This window comes from Apium graveolens, chromosome 3, assembly GCF_009905375.1.
Source record: "Apium graveolens cultivar Ventura chromosome 3, ASM990537v1, whole genome shotgun sequence".
NCBI lineage: Eukaryota > Viridiplantae > Streptophyta > Magnoliopsida > Apiales > Apiaceae > Apium > Apium graveolens.
The window spans coordinates 284,275,610-284,285,813 of NC_133649.1; the positions used below are offsets into that span (position 1 = coordinate 284,275,610).

General features: G+C 37.3%; 1 non-coding gene across 1 annotated transcript; it reads right to left on the minus strand.

Moving 5' to 3' along the window:
* Positions 1-9,635: 9,635 nt before the first annotated feature.
* LOC141715945 (small nucleolar RNA R71) lies at positions 9,636-9,743 on the minus strand. Its single transcript, XR_012572683.1, has one exon. It is a non-coding gene; the product is annotated as a small nucleolar RNA R71 (small nucleolar RNA).
* Between the last annotated feature and the right edge of the window lie 461 nt (positions 9,744-10,204).

Consider the following 10,204-nt stretch of genomic DNA (forward strand, 5'->3'; position numbering starts at 1 on the left):
TCTTAAATTATGTGGTTGAAAGTGTATTCATTAAATTCTTGCCCAGTAGAGTGAAGGAGCCATCCTGATAATAGATTATGACTTGTCTATAAGATACAACCCAACCTTTGACCATTTTTTCAGATAATTATTGAAAGTAGTCATCATCTGAGATGCACCAATTTAAAGGTGGAAAATCAGTCTGATTAAAGTAATTCCAGATAACTCCATTTCCAACTTGCAGCTTCTTTGATTTTCTCCCAACAGTTTTAAAATGAGTCTTGATTGGTAGCTTAAATGAAGGTAGGTTTGTGATTTTCTTGAGGGTGGTTTGGCTAGAAGTGATTGGTATATTGAGTAAGGTGTATGCAGTTTGTTTGTACAAAAGTTTAGGCTTAGAGGTTAAGGTTAGTTGAGTATTTGAGCTTGTAGGCTTAGTGGTTTGAGTAGGTTGAATCTTGACTTGCAGTTCCTGGACACTTCTTTTCTTTGAATCCCCTTCTCTACCTGTTCTATTTCTCTTTCCATCCTACTTCTTGTCATCCTGACTCTTTCTTTTATCATTCACCTTGCTGCTAGTTGCCCTAGAAGACTGACTTGGATTTGAGCCAGAAGGTTTTTGATCGTCTTTATTCTGCTCATCATCATTCAAGTCATCCTTAATATTGATCTTTGTTTTGGGAAACATGGTTTCAGCATCTCTCCAGTATCTCTTAAGTATCTTGATCATATCCTCATCTTCAACAGTCTTGTACTGCTTTGTCTTCAAGTCTGTTTCCAGAATTATTATCAGCTTCTTGTTTGCCATGACACATTGCTTTGGAATCTGAAAATGTTTGCCATGTTTGGCGGTTGAACAGATGTATATCATTCCCTTGCTTGGTTGGAGATATGCTTCTGGAAAAGCAGCTACTTGAGCCTTTTTCAATTCATTGAGCAAGAGAGTGTCTTCATGAATCACTCTGTTAACCTTGTTGATTAGAATGTCCAGTTCAGATGCCCTCCTTGTTATGAGATAGTTGAGGGACACCTGCATACACCTATCCACACCAGAGTCATTTATATTGACAATAATTCTTTTCTCCTAAAAATTATCCTTGGTTACCAAGATCACCCTTACGAAATTTACTATTTTGTCCAAAGCTTTCTTGTAGGAGAAAAAGTTGTTGTCTAGAGAAACTCTAAGAGCCCTTAGCAGTTCATCAAATTCTCTACTTAGACTAGGTCCCTCAGCTGCTTTCATTAGCCTTTCCATTCTAACACCTTGCTGTTCATTTTCCTTGGCTTTGGCTTTTTGTGTTTGGACAGATGATCTTAGCAACCTAGCCTCTATCTCCCCCTTAGTCTTGGTATCATGCAAGAGTAGAGGTGTAGGAATTTCAGGCCTAACAGTTTCTGGTAGTGCAGGCAATGGAAATATTTAGAGCACCCATGATAGCTCCCAAAGAGACTGAATTTTGCATTTGAAGATGCTTATAGGAGTCTACCAAAGTCTTGATGTCATCCTGTTGACTTTGTACCAGAGCAATGAGTTGAGAGACTTGAGGTGTCAATGAATCATTGGATGACTGTAGAGTGGAGACTTGATTTTGAAGAGCTTGGATTTGCAGGTTTGTTGATGTTGACATTTGTGGTTGGGAGCTTGAGGAGTCACAAGCACCAAATGTAGCTTGTAAAGAGTCCTTGATGCCCTTTATCAAAAGAGCTGAAGGTTCATACCTAGCCTGATGAAGTTGATCTAGTTTGACCCTTGTGTCATTGTTACTTGTAATGTGATTCTAGAGAACTTCATGCAAAGCTGTAAATGATGGTTTCAGTTGCTCGATGCTTTGCTCCATGCTGGACATATCAAACCTTGCCATTTGATCAACAAATTTTTGAAATTTATTCTTGATCTCAACTTGAGTAGGGACAAGGTCATCCAGCTTGTCCTTCACCAATCTTCTAATTATGTCTTGATGATTGTTGATATTCTGTTGTAATGCTTTACTAATAAGGTAAAAAGCTTTGAGCTGTGCCTTATAGACCTCTGTAACATCATCATAAACTTCCTGAGGATTGAGAGTTTTGGCATTGCTTCCCAAGATGGTTACATACTCCTCTCTAAACCTAGCTAAAACATCATCCATCTCTAGACTGAAGTTTGTGTCTAACCAAACATCCACATTTCCATCTTGTTCAACTTCATTGACAATTTTTTGTTGTTGTTCTTCAACATCTATTTTGTAAGACAACAAGATTGCTTGATAGTCCTAATGTGACATGGCTGTTGTAAGAAGCTGTTGTGTGATGTTGGCAAGTCCAGAGAGTTAATCTACCAGAAGGTCATTCATGGTGATTGGTTGAGCCTGAGCATCTTGTAACCATTGGGAGATTAGGTGAGGGTTGTTGAGAAGAGTTTGATGTTGAGGGTTGAGATTCAAGAACACCACCTATGATAGATGCCACAGTTTGACTCATAGTTGGAACTGTGGTTGTGACAGTGTGTTGTTCAACAACAATGGGAACCTCCAATTGAATTAGAGGGAATTTGACCAGGTTACTGTCATGTAACATGGCCTTAAACCCTTTCTCTTCTTACAAAGAGCTAGCACTTGAATGTGCTAGACTTGCCTCCCCTATAACAGGCTCATTGGCAATTGGACTCCTAGCTTCAATTGTTAAGGCAATTTCAGCTAGGGTTTTGAGGGGAGTTGTCCCTACATGAAGAACCTTCAATTGAATTGGAGAGGATTTAGATAGCTTCCCCTCATGAGTACTACCCTCAAACCTATCAATCTGTGAAGATTATTTAGCACATGAAGGTGCTTGAGTAACTACCACAGGGTTTTAGTAAAAACTGATGAAACCCCTGTGTTTGTGTCATCAAGGTCTACCCCAGAGTATAGCCTCTCACCAACTAATTATGGTTCCTGGGTGGTGAACATAGTTTTATGAACCATATCACTTAATTTTGACAACACTTGAGGATTAGATTCAAGTGTTTCACTGTATGAAGAAGAAATTTTAGATATAAGATTAGTAATGATAGGATTGAGTGTTGGAAGCTCCCCCTGAATAGAATAGGGAGCTTCAAAAGATGTCCTCTATATGTGTGTGCCATCCTTATTCCTTCTTTCATACACTTGAATATGTTCAAGTGTTGGTGCAGACCCCTTACAAGGTGCACTAGGGAGAGTGCTCTTTTTAATAGAGACACCCTATTGAGAGGATGCCCCTAGAGTCTGTTTTATACCCTCTTTTTCAACTACATCATTTTGGAAGGATGCATAGGTAGATTGAGTGGTCAACTCAGTTTGCTTTACCTTCTTTGGCTTCTTGACCAAGGGTGACTCTGGTTGTGTTTGATCCTCACCACTCTCATTAATCACATTTCAGGGTGCCTGCTTTCTCTTCTTTTTACTCACGTCACCCTTTTGAGATGATGAAGTGGTTGGTTTCCTACCTTCTAATAATAAAGAAGGAAGGGTTGCAGTGTGGGAAGGCTTTATGGTGTTCCTGTGTTTGTTCTTCCACAGGGATAGGATCCATAAATGTACTAGATTAAAAAGTTGATCTTACGTCAGGCATTGGGTAAGTGTAACACCCCCAATCCGGGGTCAGGGATCCGGGTTATCACGAGTTCCATTTCCCTTAATAACACTTAATCTTAATAAACAACCAACTACTACGTACTGTGACCCCACAATATACATACACACACCACAATTTATAGTCTCAGAGATGAATACCAAAAATAACACAAGTCATTTTATTCCACAATTATAAATCATTACACCTCAAAAGGGTTTCTGAATAAATTTACATATTCTTTGCCATTATTACAATTCATAAATATACATAAGTCTGGTACAACAAAAGTTGAAAGCCTAGCCTATTGCTAGTTCCTACCTCAGCTACATCGACATCAACGCCTACAGGAAACTGCAGAACGTTTTCTATCCGCTCGCGAATTGGGAGCTTGGTCTTGTTCATCTTGTCTAGCTGTTGTTGTGTGAAGAAAGAATAAAGCAAGGGTGAGCAACAATCCCACCAAAATAATATGTATAATAATTAACAATATATGAGCATTCTCATAGTACTCATAAAAGTCTTGGTCAACCAGAATTGAACTAAGTTTGATATCTTAACGCGACCAAGTCACAAAATAATCAGTATATATGTACTTTTTAAAATCCTTGAAATCCTCTTCCATGCATAATATACACAGAGTTCCAGTTTATAACTATATAAAAATATCGTTGCAAGGTGATCTCATATATCTAACCTTGTCTCAACGTTTTTCTAAAAATCTTTGTCATAAGATAATCATCTACTAGATATAAGTTGAAAAGATGAAGTTACAAGACACTCCAATATACTTATATCTTTTTCGAATACTGCTTGAACTACCACCGTTCAGGGTATAATCAGTTTCAAAAGTTCATCATATATCGATGAAGTTATAAGGTAAGACTTGTATATAACTCATTTTCGAAAATACTCTTGAGGGATTTTATCCGCTCAAGGAAACTCAAATCTTTGATCATTAACAAAATATGAAGTTACGAGATACTTCAATTGATGGAAACATCATTTTGAAAACTCGACCCTGCCAACACTCAACAGTCGCCCAGCCGTAGACTTTCTATCGAAGTGCTCTGGGTAGTGTTGCAGAAATATCCAAACTGGATGATGAACTCATTACAGGAGTTTGCCGCGCCAGGAAGACCACTCACGGTGATCAGTCGCAGTAGTGCAACACCACAATTTTCTACATGTAGAGGAGAACTGTTGGATTTACTTATCGACCGAACGCTGGACTCCCAAGGAATGGACCGTCTTAGCGGAACTTCCGGGCCATTTGGGCCAATATAATAAGGCTGGGCCTACGCCACTCGACCACTTACGCCACTCCTAGTTCAGATGAAATCCATGACTTTGAAACGTAAAGCTTGTTCCCCCTTTTCCCAAGTAGAAACTTGTTGATACGGCTCCACCAAGAAGTCGTATCTAGTTGGAAAGGAAAACTCACCGATATTTCCCAGGCGATGCGTGTTAATGGATTAAAATAATCCCAAGAATTTTACTTCCCGAGTGTTGGATAAGTAATCAAAACTCTTTTATCAACACAACAACCTTTTTGTGAATATAAAAATACATCACGGAGCCGGATCCCTCAGATTTTTAAGCGAGTATTTAAACCCCCTTCGAAAGGAAGATCTTAAATTTGAAAAACAAGTTTTGGGATCCGCTCTAGCCTTTAAAATCATTTTGAAGACTCGAAAATATTTTTGAAAGCGTTTGGAATAAGGATGATTTGATAGAATAAATAAATTCCAAGATAATCAAAGAATATCTGAATAGTATGCTATAAATAATATTCCAATAACGAATAACTTTTATCAAAGCAAATGAAGTAAAAGTTTTGAAAATAACTTTATGAAAATATTTAAGGTAAGAATGATTGACGATATCAATCATTTCTCGAATACTTAGCAAATAACGAAACATTATTCTTTAAGAAAATAAAGAATATTATTTAATAAAATAAACAGAGTCATAAGTTCTCGAATGAATATTCAGACTAATATTCATTTATTAAATAAATTAAGCAGAGTCATAAGTCCTCAAATGAATATTCAGACTAATATTCATTAATTAAAATAAGCGGAGTCATAAGTCCTCGAATGAATATTCAGACTAATATTCATTAATTAAAATAAGCGGAGTCATAAGTCCTCGAATGAATATTCAGACTAATATTCATTTATAATATAAAACTATCGAATAAACATTATTCGATTAATAGTTTTGAAAACAATTTATATATATATATAATATACTCGGGAACATCGCCTCCCGGTTTAGAAAAATGTTCAACTCTGGGTCCCCTATACTAAGGGTATACGTAAGTACTGCTTATCTCTAGCATAGGTATTATGCAGTTTATAACAGTTGAATCGACAATGAAATATCAAGATTATGAAACAGACATGCATATATATCATATCAACATGCTCCAATATATCGCAAGATTTGCTAATAACAATCATGCACTTATCACAAGATAATGCACATATATATTTACATCACAACAATAATATAATCGGTAGAAAACTTGTCTGAGTGTTCCGGGGTAGACTTAAGCTTAGAGTGGGTCCGGTAACCTATGAATAAAAACATAGGCTGGAATTAAACCACGGTCGCTTAAGAAACTAGACTTTATCCACCTAGACCCTAACGTTCGCTTTTGCGCTTAACGATTTATATAAGTCGCTCGAGTACCCTCGGCTCCACCATTTTTATAAAATTAACCATTAAATATTTTAAGGAGACTCTTTCACGAGTACTTTACCAACTGCCTAATCCACCTTAAATAATTGTTTCGTAATCCAATTAGTCTTTTAAGAATCTTAAACAAGGTTTCCAAGTTAAGCGAGGGGTAAAGGTTCGCTCGCGAAACACTGCTACTTAAAATGGTCGTTTCTCCTAAACCGTACATCGGATCTAAGCGAACCATATACCAAAATGAAGCTTACGACACAATCTAGCTAAACATGGCAAAGTTATAGATTGGTCATTGAATTATTTGGTCCGAAAGTCATGCACAAATAGTCAAAGGAAAATGGGCATTACGACGACTATGTTTACATTATTCCTAAATTGTAACACCACAAATCAACACCATTCCACCACCATTCAACCAAAATACAAGATCATTCAACCACCAACATTTTACCATAACCTAATCCACCAATTTCTAGGTTAAACATTCAAGATTCATAAATTTAATCATTAAGCATTAACTTGACTAACTAATGGAAATAACCAAGCATAACTCATCCAAATCATATCACTAATCATACCAATTCTTAGCATACTCCCACAACTATCATAATATGCTTAAAACCACATTAGACCAACTGATTTCTAAGGGTTAAAGGGCTTTATACCTTCCTTTGAGAGTGGGGATTCACTTAGAAGCTTCAAGGAGTGCTAATATGGCCCTAGGAAGCTTGAATCTTCAATGGAACCTAAGAAAACCAAAACCAAATTCAACTTGGTAGCAAACCTTGGATTCAAGCACTCAAACTACTTGCTCTTCTTAGTTACAAAATATAGGAGCTATAGAGACTAACCTCTTGATTTATGGTGGACTAGAGCTTGGACTTTGCATTTCTAAATCACCATTTATCTTGAATGGATGAGAGCTTCTTGGATGGGGGAGGAAGATGAGTTTTTCCTTGGCTTTGTCTTAGAATGTGTGAAAGACTGCTTGGTTGCAATTGATCCTTGCTAAGATATCTAGATCTTACTTTATTAAAGTGCTTGCATCACCTAGATGACATCACCTCCATGCAACGTGTCCAAATCTTATGGTGTGAGGGTGACTTAACTTTAAACCACAAGTTTTAGCTTCTCTTGGAAGCTTCCTTCTTATGCTACTTGCATGTGCTTGCCCCTTGGTCGTTTATTTGTTTTACGGTTCGCTTAGCTCTTGTTCTCGTTGATCGTTTGAGGGATGATATCTGGGATCTTATTACTTGGGCTTCCCTAACCCTCTCTTAAATTTTATAGTCCTTTAAAGATCCTCTCTTAAAATCCTTTTAATCATGTTACCTTATACTCAATTCTTTCAGTATCTGGTGGATTTTCGGAAAAATTCAAAGTGTCCGAATTCGAATTCTGACAACCTTTACATACCCTCAATTCCTTAATGGAATAATAATACGATCTCAGAATTTCCATAACAGTATTCCTATATAGGGTGGTCTGATAATTTTCCTTAATCAGCATAATCACCAAAAGTTACTATTCATCAGGGTTTCAAAAATTCCCAAAAAAATTGGGGTTATTACAATAAGGGTAAGTCCTAAATTTCTCCAACATAAATGGAGTGATTTTAAGACTTACAGGTACCTTGTTCTTTATAATGAGTGAGCCAAATAGAATTTTGGACACTTGTTTACAGTTGCCTATTTTAGTTCTATCTATACCATTATATAAATGAATGTCATGCACTTTATGATTTAAAGCATATATTATAAACCTAGGAAGAAAGATTTACTTACCTCTTGATGCCAAGGCACAATGAGCCTGATGGTAAGCTCCACCATTATCAATAGTCCTACATTGAGGTGTCTATTATGATCCATGGAGAACACCAGCTTCTGAACAACACTTGAAATATTGTCATACCCTGTCTTTCTGCAGGTGAAGGCCCTCACAATTGAGTAAAAGAAGGAAAGACCATTCCCTCCTCAAATACTTGTTCAGGCTAGCCAAGTTGATTCTCTCGCTGTAGTTGATAAAGTCCATGAACTCAGCTAGCTCATATTGGTTGTGCTTATTCGTCTTATGAGCGTCGCGAACTTATAAGATAGCGTGTTAATCTCTATTGAAGCGACAGTAAATATAGGGGGTTTAGAACTTGCCATGCTAGCATGGGTTCATGTATATTTGTATGCATGATTCGTAGGTAATTTTAACCATCTTATTTTCCCTATGTAATCACGATAGATAACTTGCACATTAAACCTTTATGTTGTCAAATACTATAGACATATAGAGTCTCAATATAATTGGTGTCTATTCAGCTTCTATCTCTTTTGTGGATGTCTGGTAGTAGGGTATTCGTACAATGAAAGTTGGCATTTACTACTTTTGTGTTATCTGATTAGTTGTCATCACCATTGCATGCTATGGTTATGAACAATGACTTTGAATGAAGTAGTAATGAAGTTAGAATCCCATGTTTATCTCATATAAGTAATTCAACCTTAATTCTCTTAGTTATTGTTAGTTAGTATAATCTCATAGTTTAATCAAAACCAAAATTGTTATTTACCTTAGCATTGAACGATAGCCATACCATTGTTGTATAAGTGCCTAAATTGAACTTAACCTAAACCAGTCTCTGTGGGAACGAACTAGAAAGAATTCTATATTACTTGCGAACGCGTATACTTGCGTATAAATTTAGCACGTGTTTTCATCCTAACAAGTTTTTGGCGCCGTTGCCGGGGACTCGGTGTTAATTTTTAGTTTATGTGCTTGACATCAATGGTCGTTAAAGTTATTTGACTCGGATATTTTACTTACTTGTTTGCTTGTTGCTTTTTTAGGTACTCTAGAGAGCTTTATGCTAACGCGTTCTCGATCTTGAAAGAGAACACTGGATAAAGTGGAGGAAGAAGTTGTAGAAGTAGTAGAAGAAGTTCTTGTTGAGGAGAAAGTAGAAGAAGAAGTCTTAGTTGAGAAAGTTGTAGAAGAAGCGATCGTTGCAATGGGAGAACCAATAGCAAATCCGAAAGCTTTGATGGATAACTCTCAACGAAGATCAATGATATTTAGTCTAGCATTGTCAAACCAGCCATCGTGGCTAACACTTTTGAAATCAAAGCTAGCTCGATTCAGATGGTGTAGAACTTAGTCCAGTTTGGGGGTTCTCCAACGAAAGATCCCAACATGCATATTAGAGATTTCATTGAGATCCGTGACACTTTTAAATTCAGCAATATTTCTGAAGATGCTCTTAAGCTGAGGCTTTTCCCATTCTCTCTAAGGGATAAAGCTAAGTGTTGGTTGCATTCTTAACCACCGGGCTCTATTATTACTTGGGAAGATCTTGATCAAAAGTTTCTCACTAAATTCTTCCATATGGCAAAGACAACAGCAATCAGAAACACTCTTACTCAATTTGCGTAGCAATCGGGAGAGTCTTTATATGAAGCTTGGGATCTGTATAAGGAGATGCTTAGGATGTGTCCTCATCATGGGATGCCTGACTGGATGATTATCAACTGCTTTTATAATGGCTTGGGAGCACAGTCTAGACCCATGCTTGATGCAGCATCAGGTGGAGCCTTTTGGCTAAGAGCTACGATGAAGCTTATGAGTTGTTTGAACTGATGGCTGTTAATGAATACCAGAACCCTTCTCAGAGACTACCTCAAGGCAAGGTAGCAGGAATTCTGGAGGTGGATGCAGCTACTGCTATAGCTGCTCAGCTTAAAGATTTGACGATGAAGGTGGATTCTTTGGCTAATTATGGAGTTAATCAGATCACTAGTGTTTGTGAGCTTTGTGTTGGTGCGCATGATACTGAGCAGTGTGCTATTTCTAGTGAATCAGCTCAGTTTGTGAGCAACTTTCAGATGTCGTAGCATTCAGTTCCATCCACCTATTATCCCAACAACCATAATCATCCTAACTTCAGCTGGAGCAACACTTAGAATGCGGT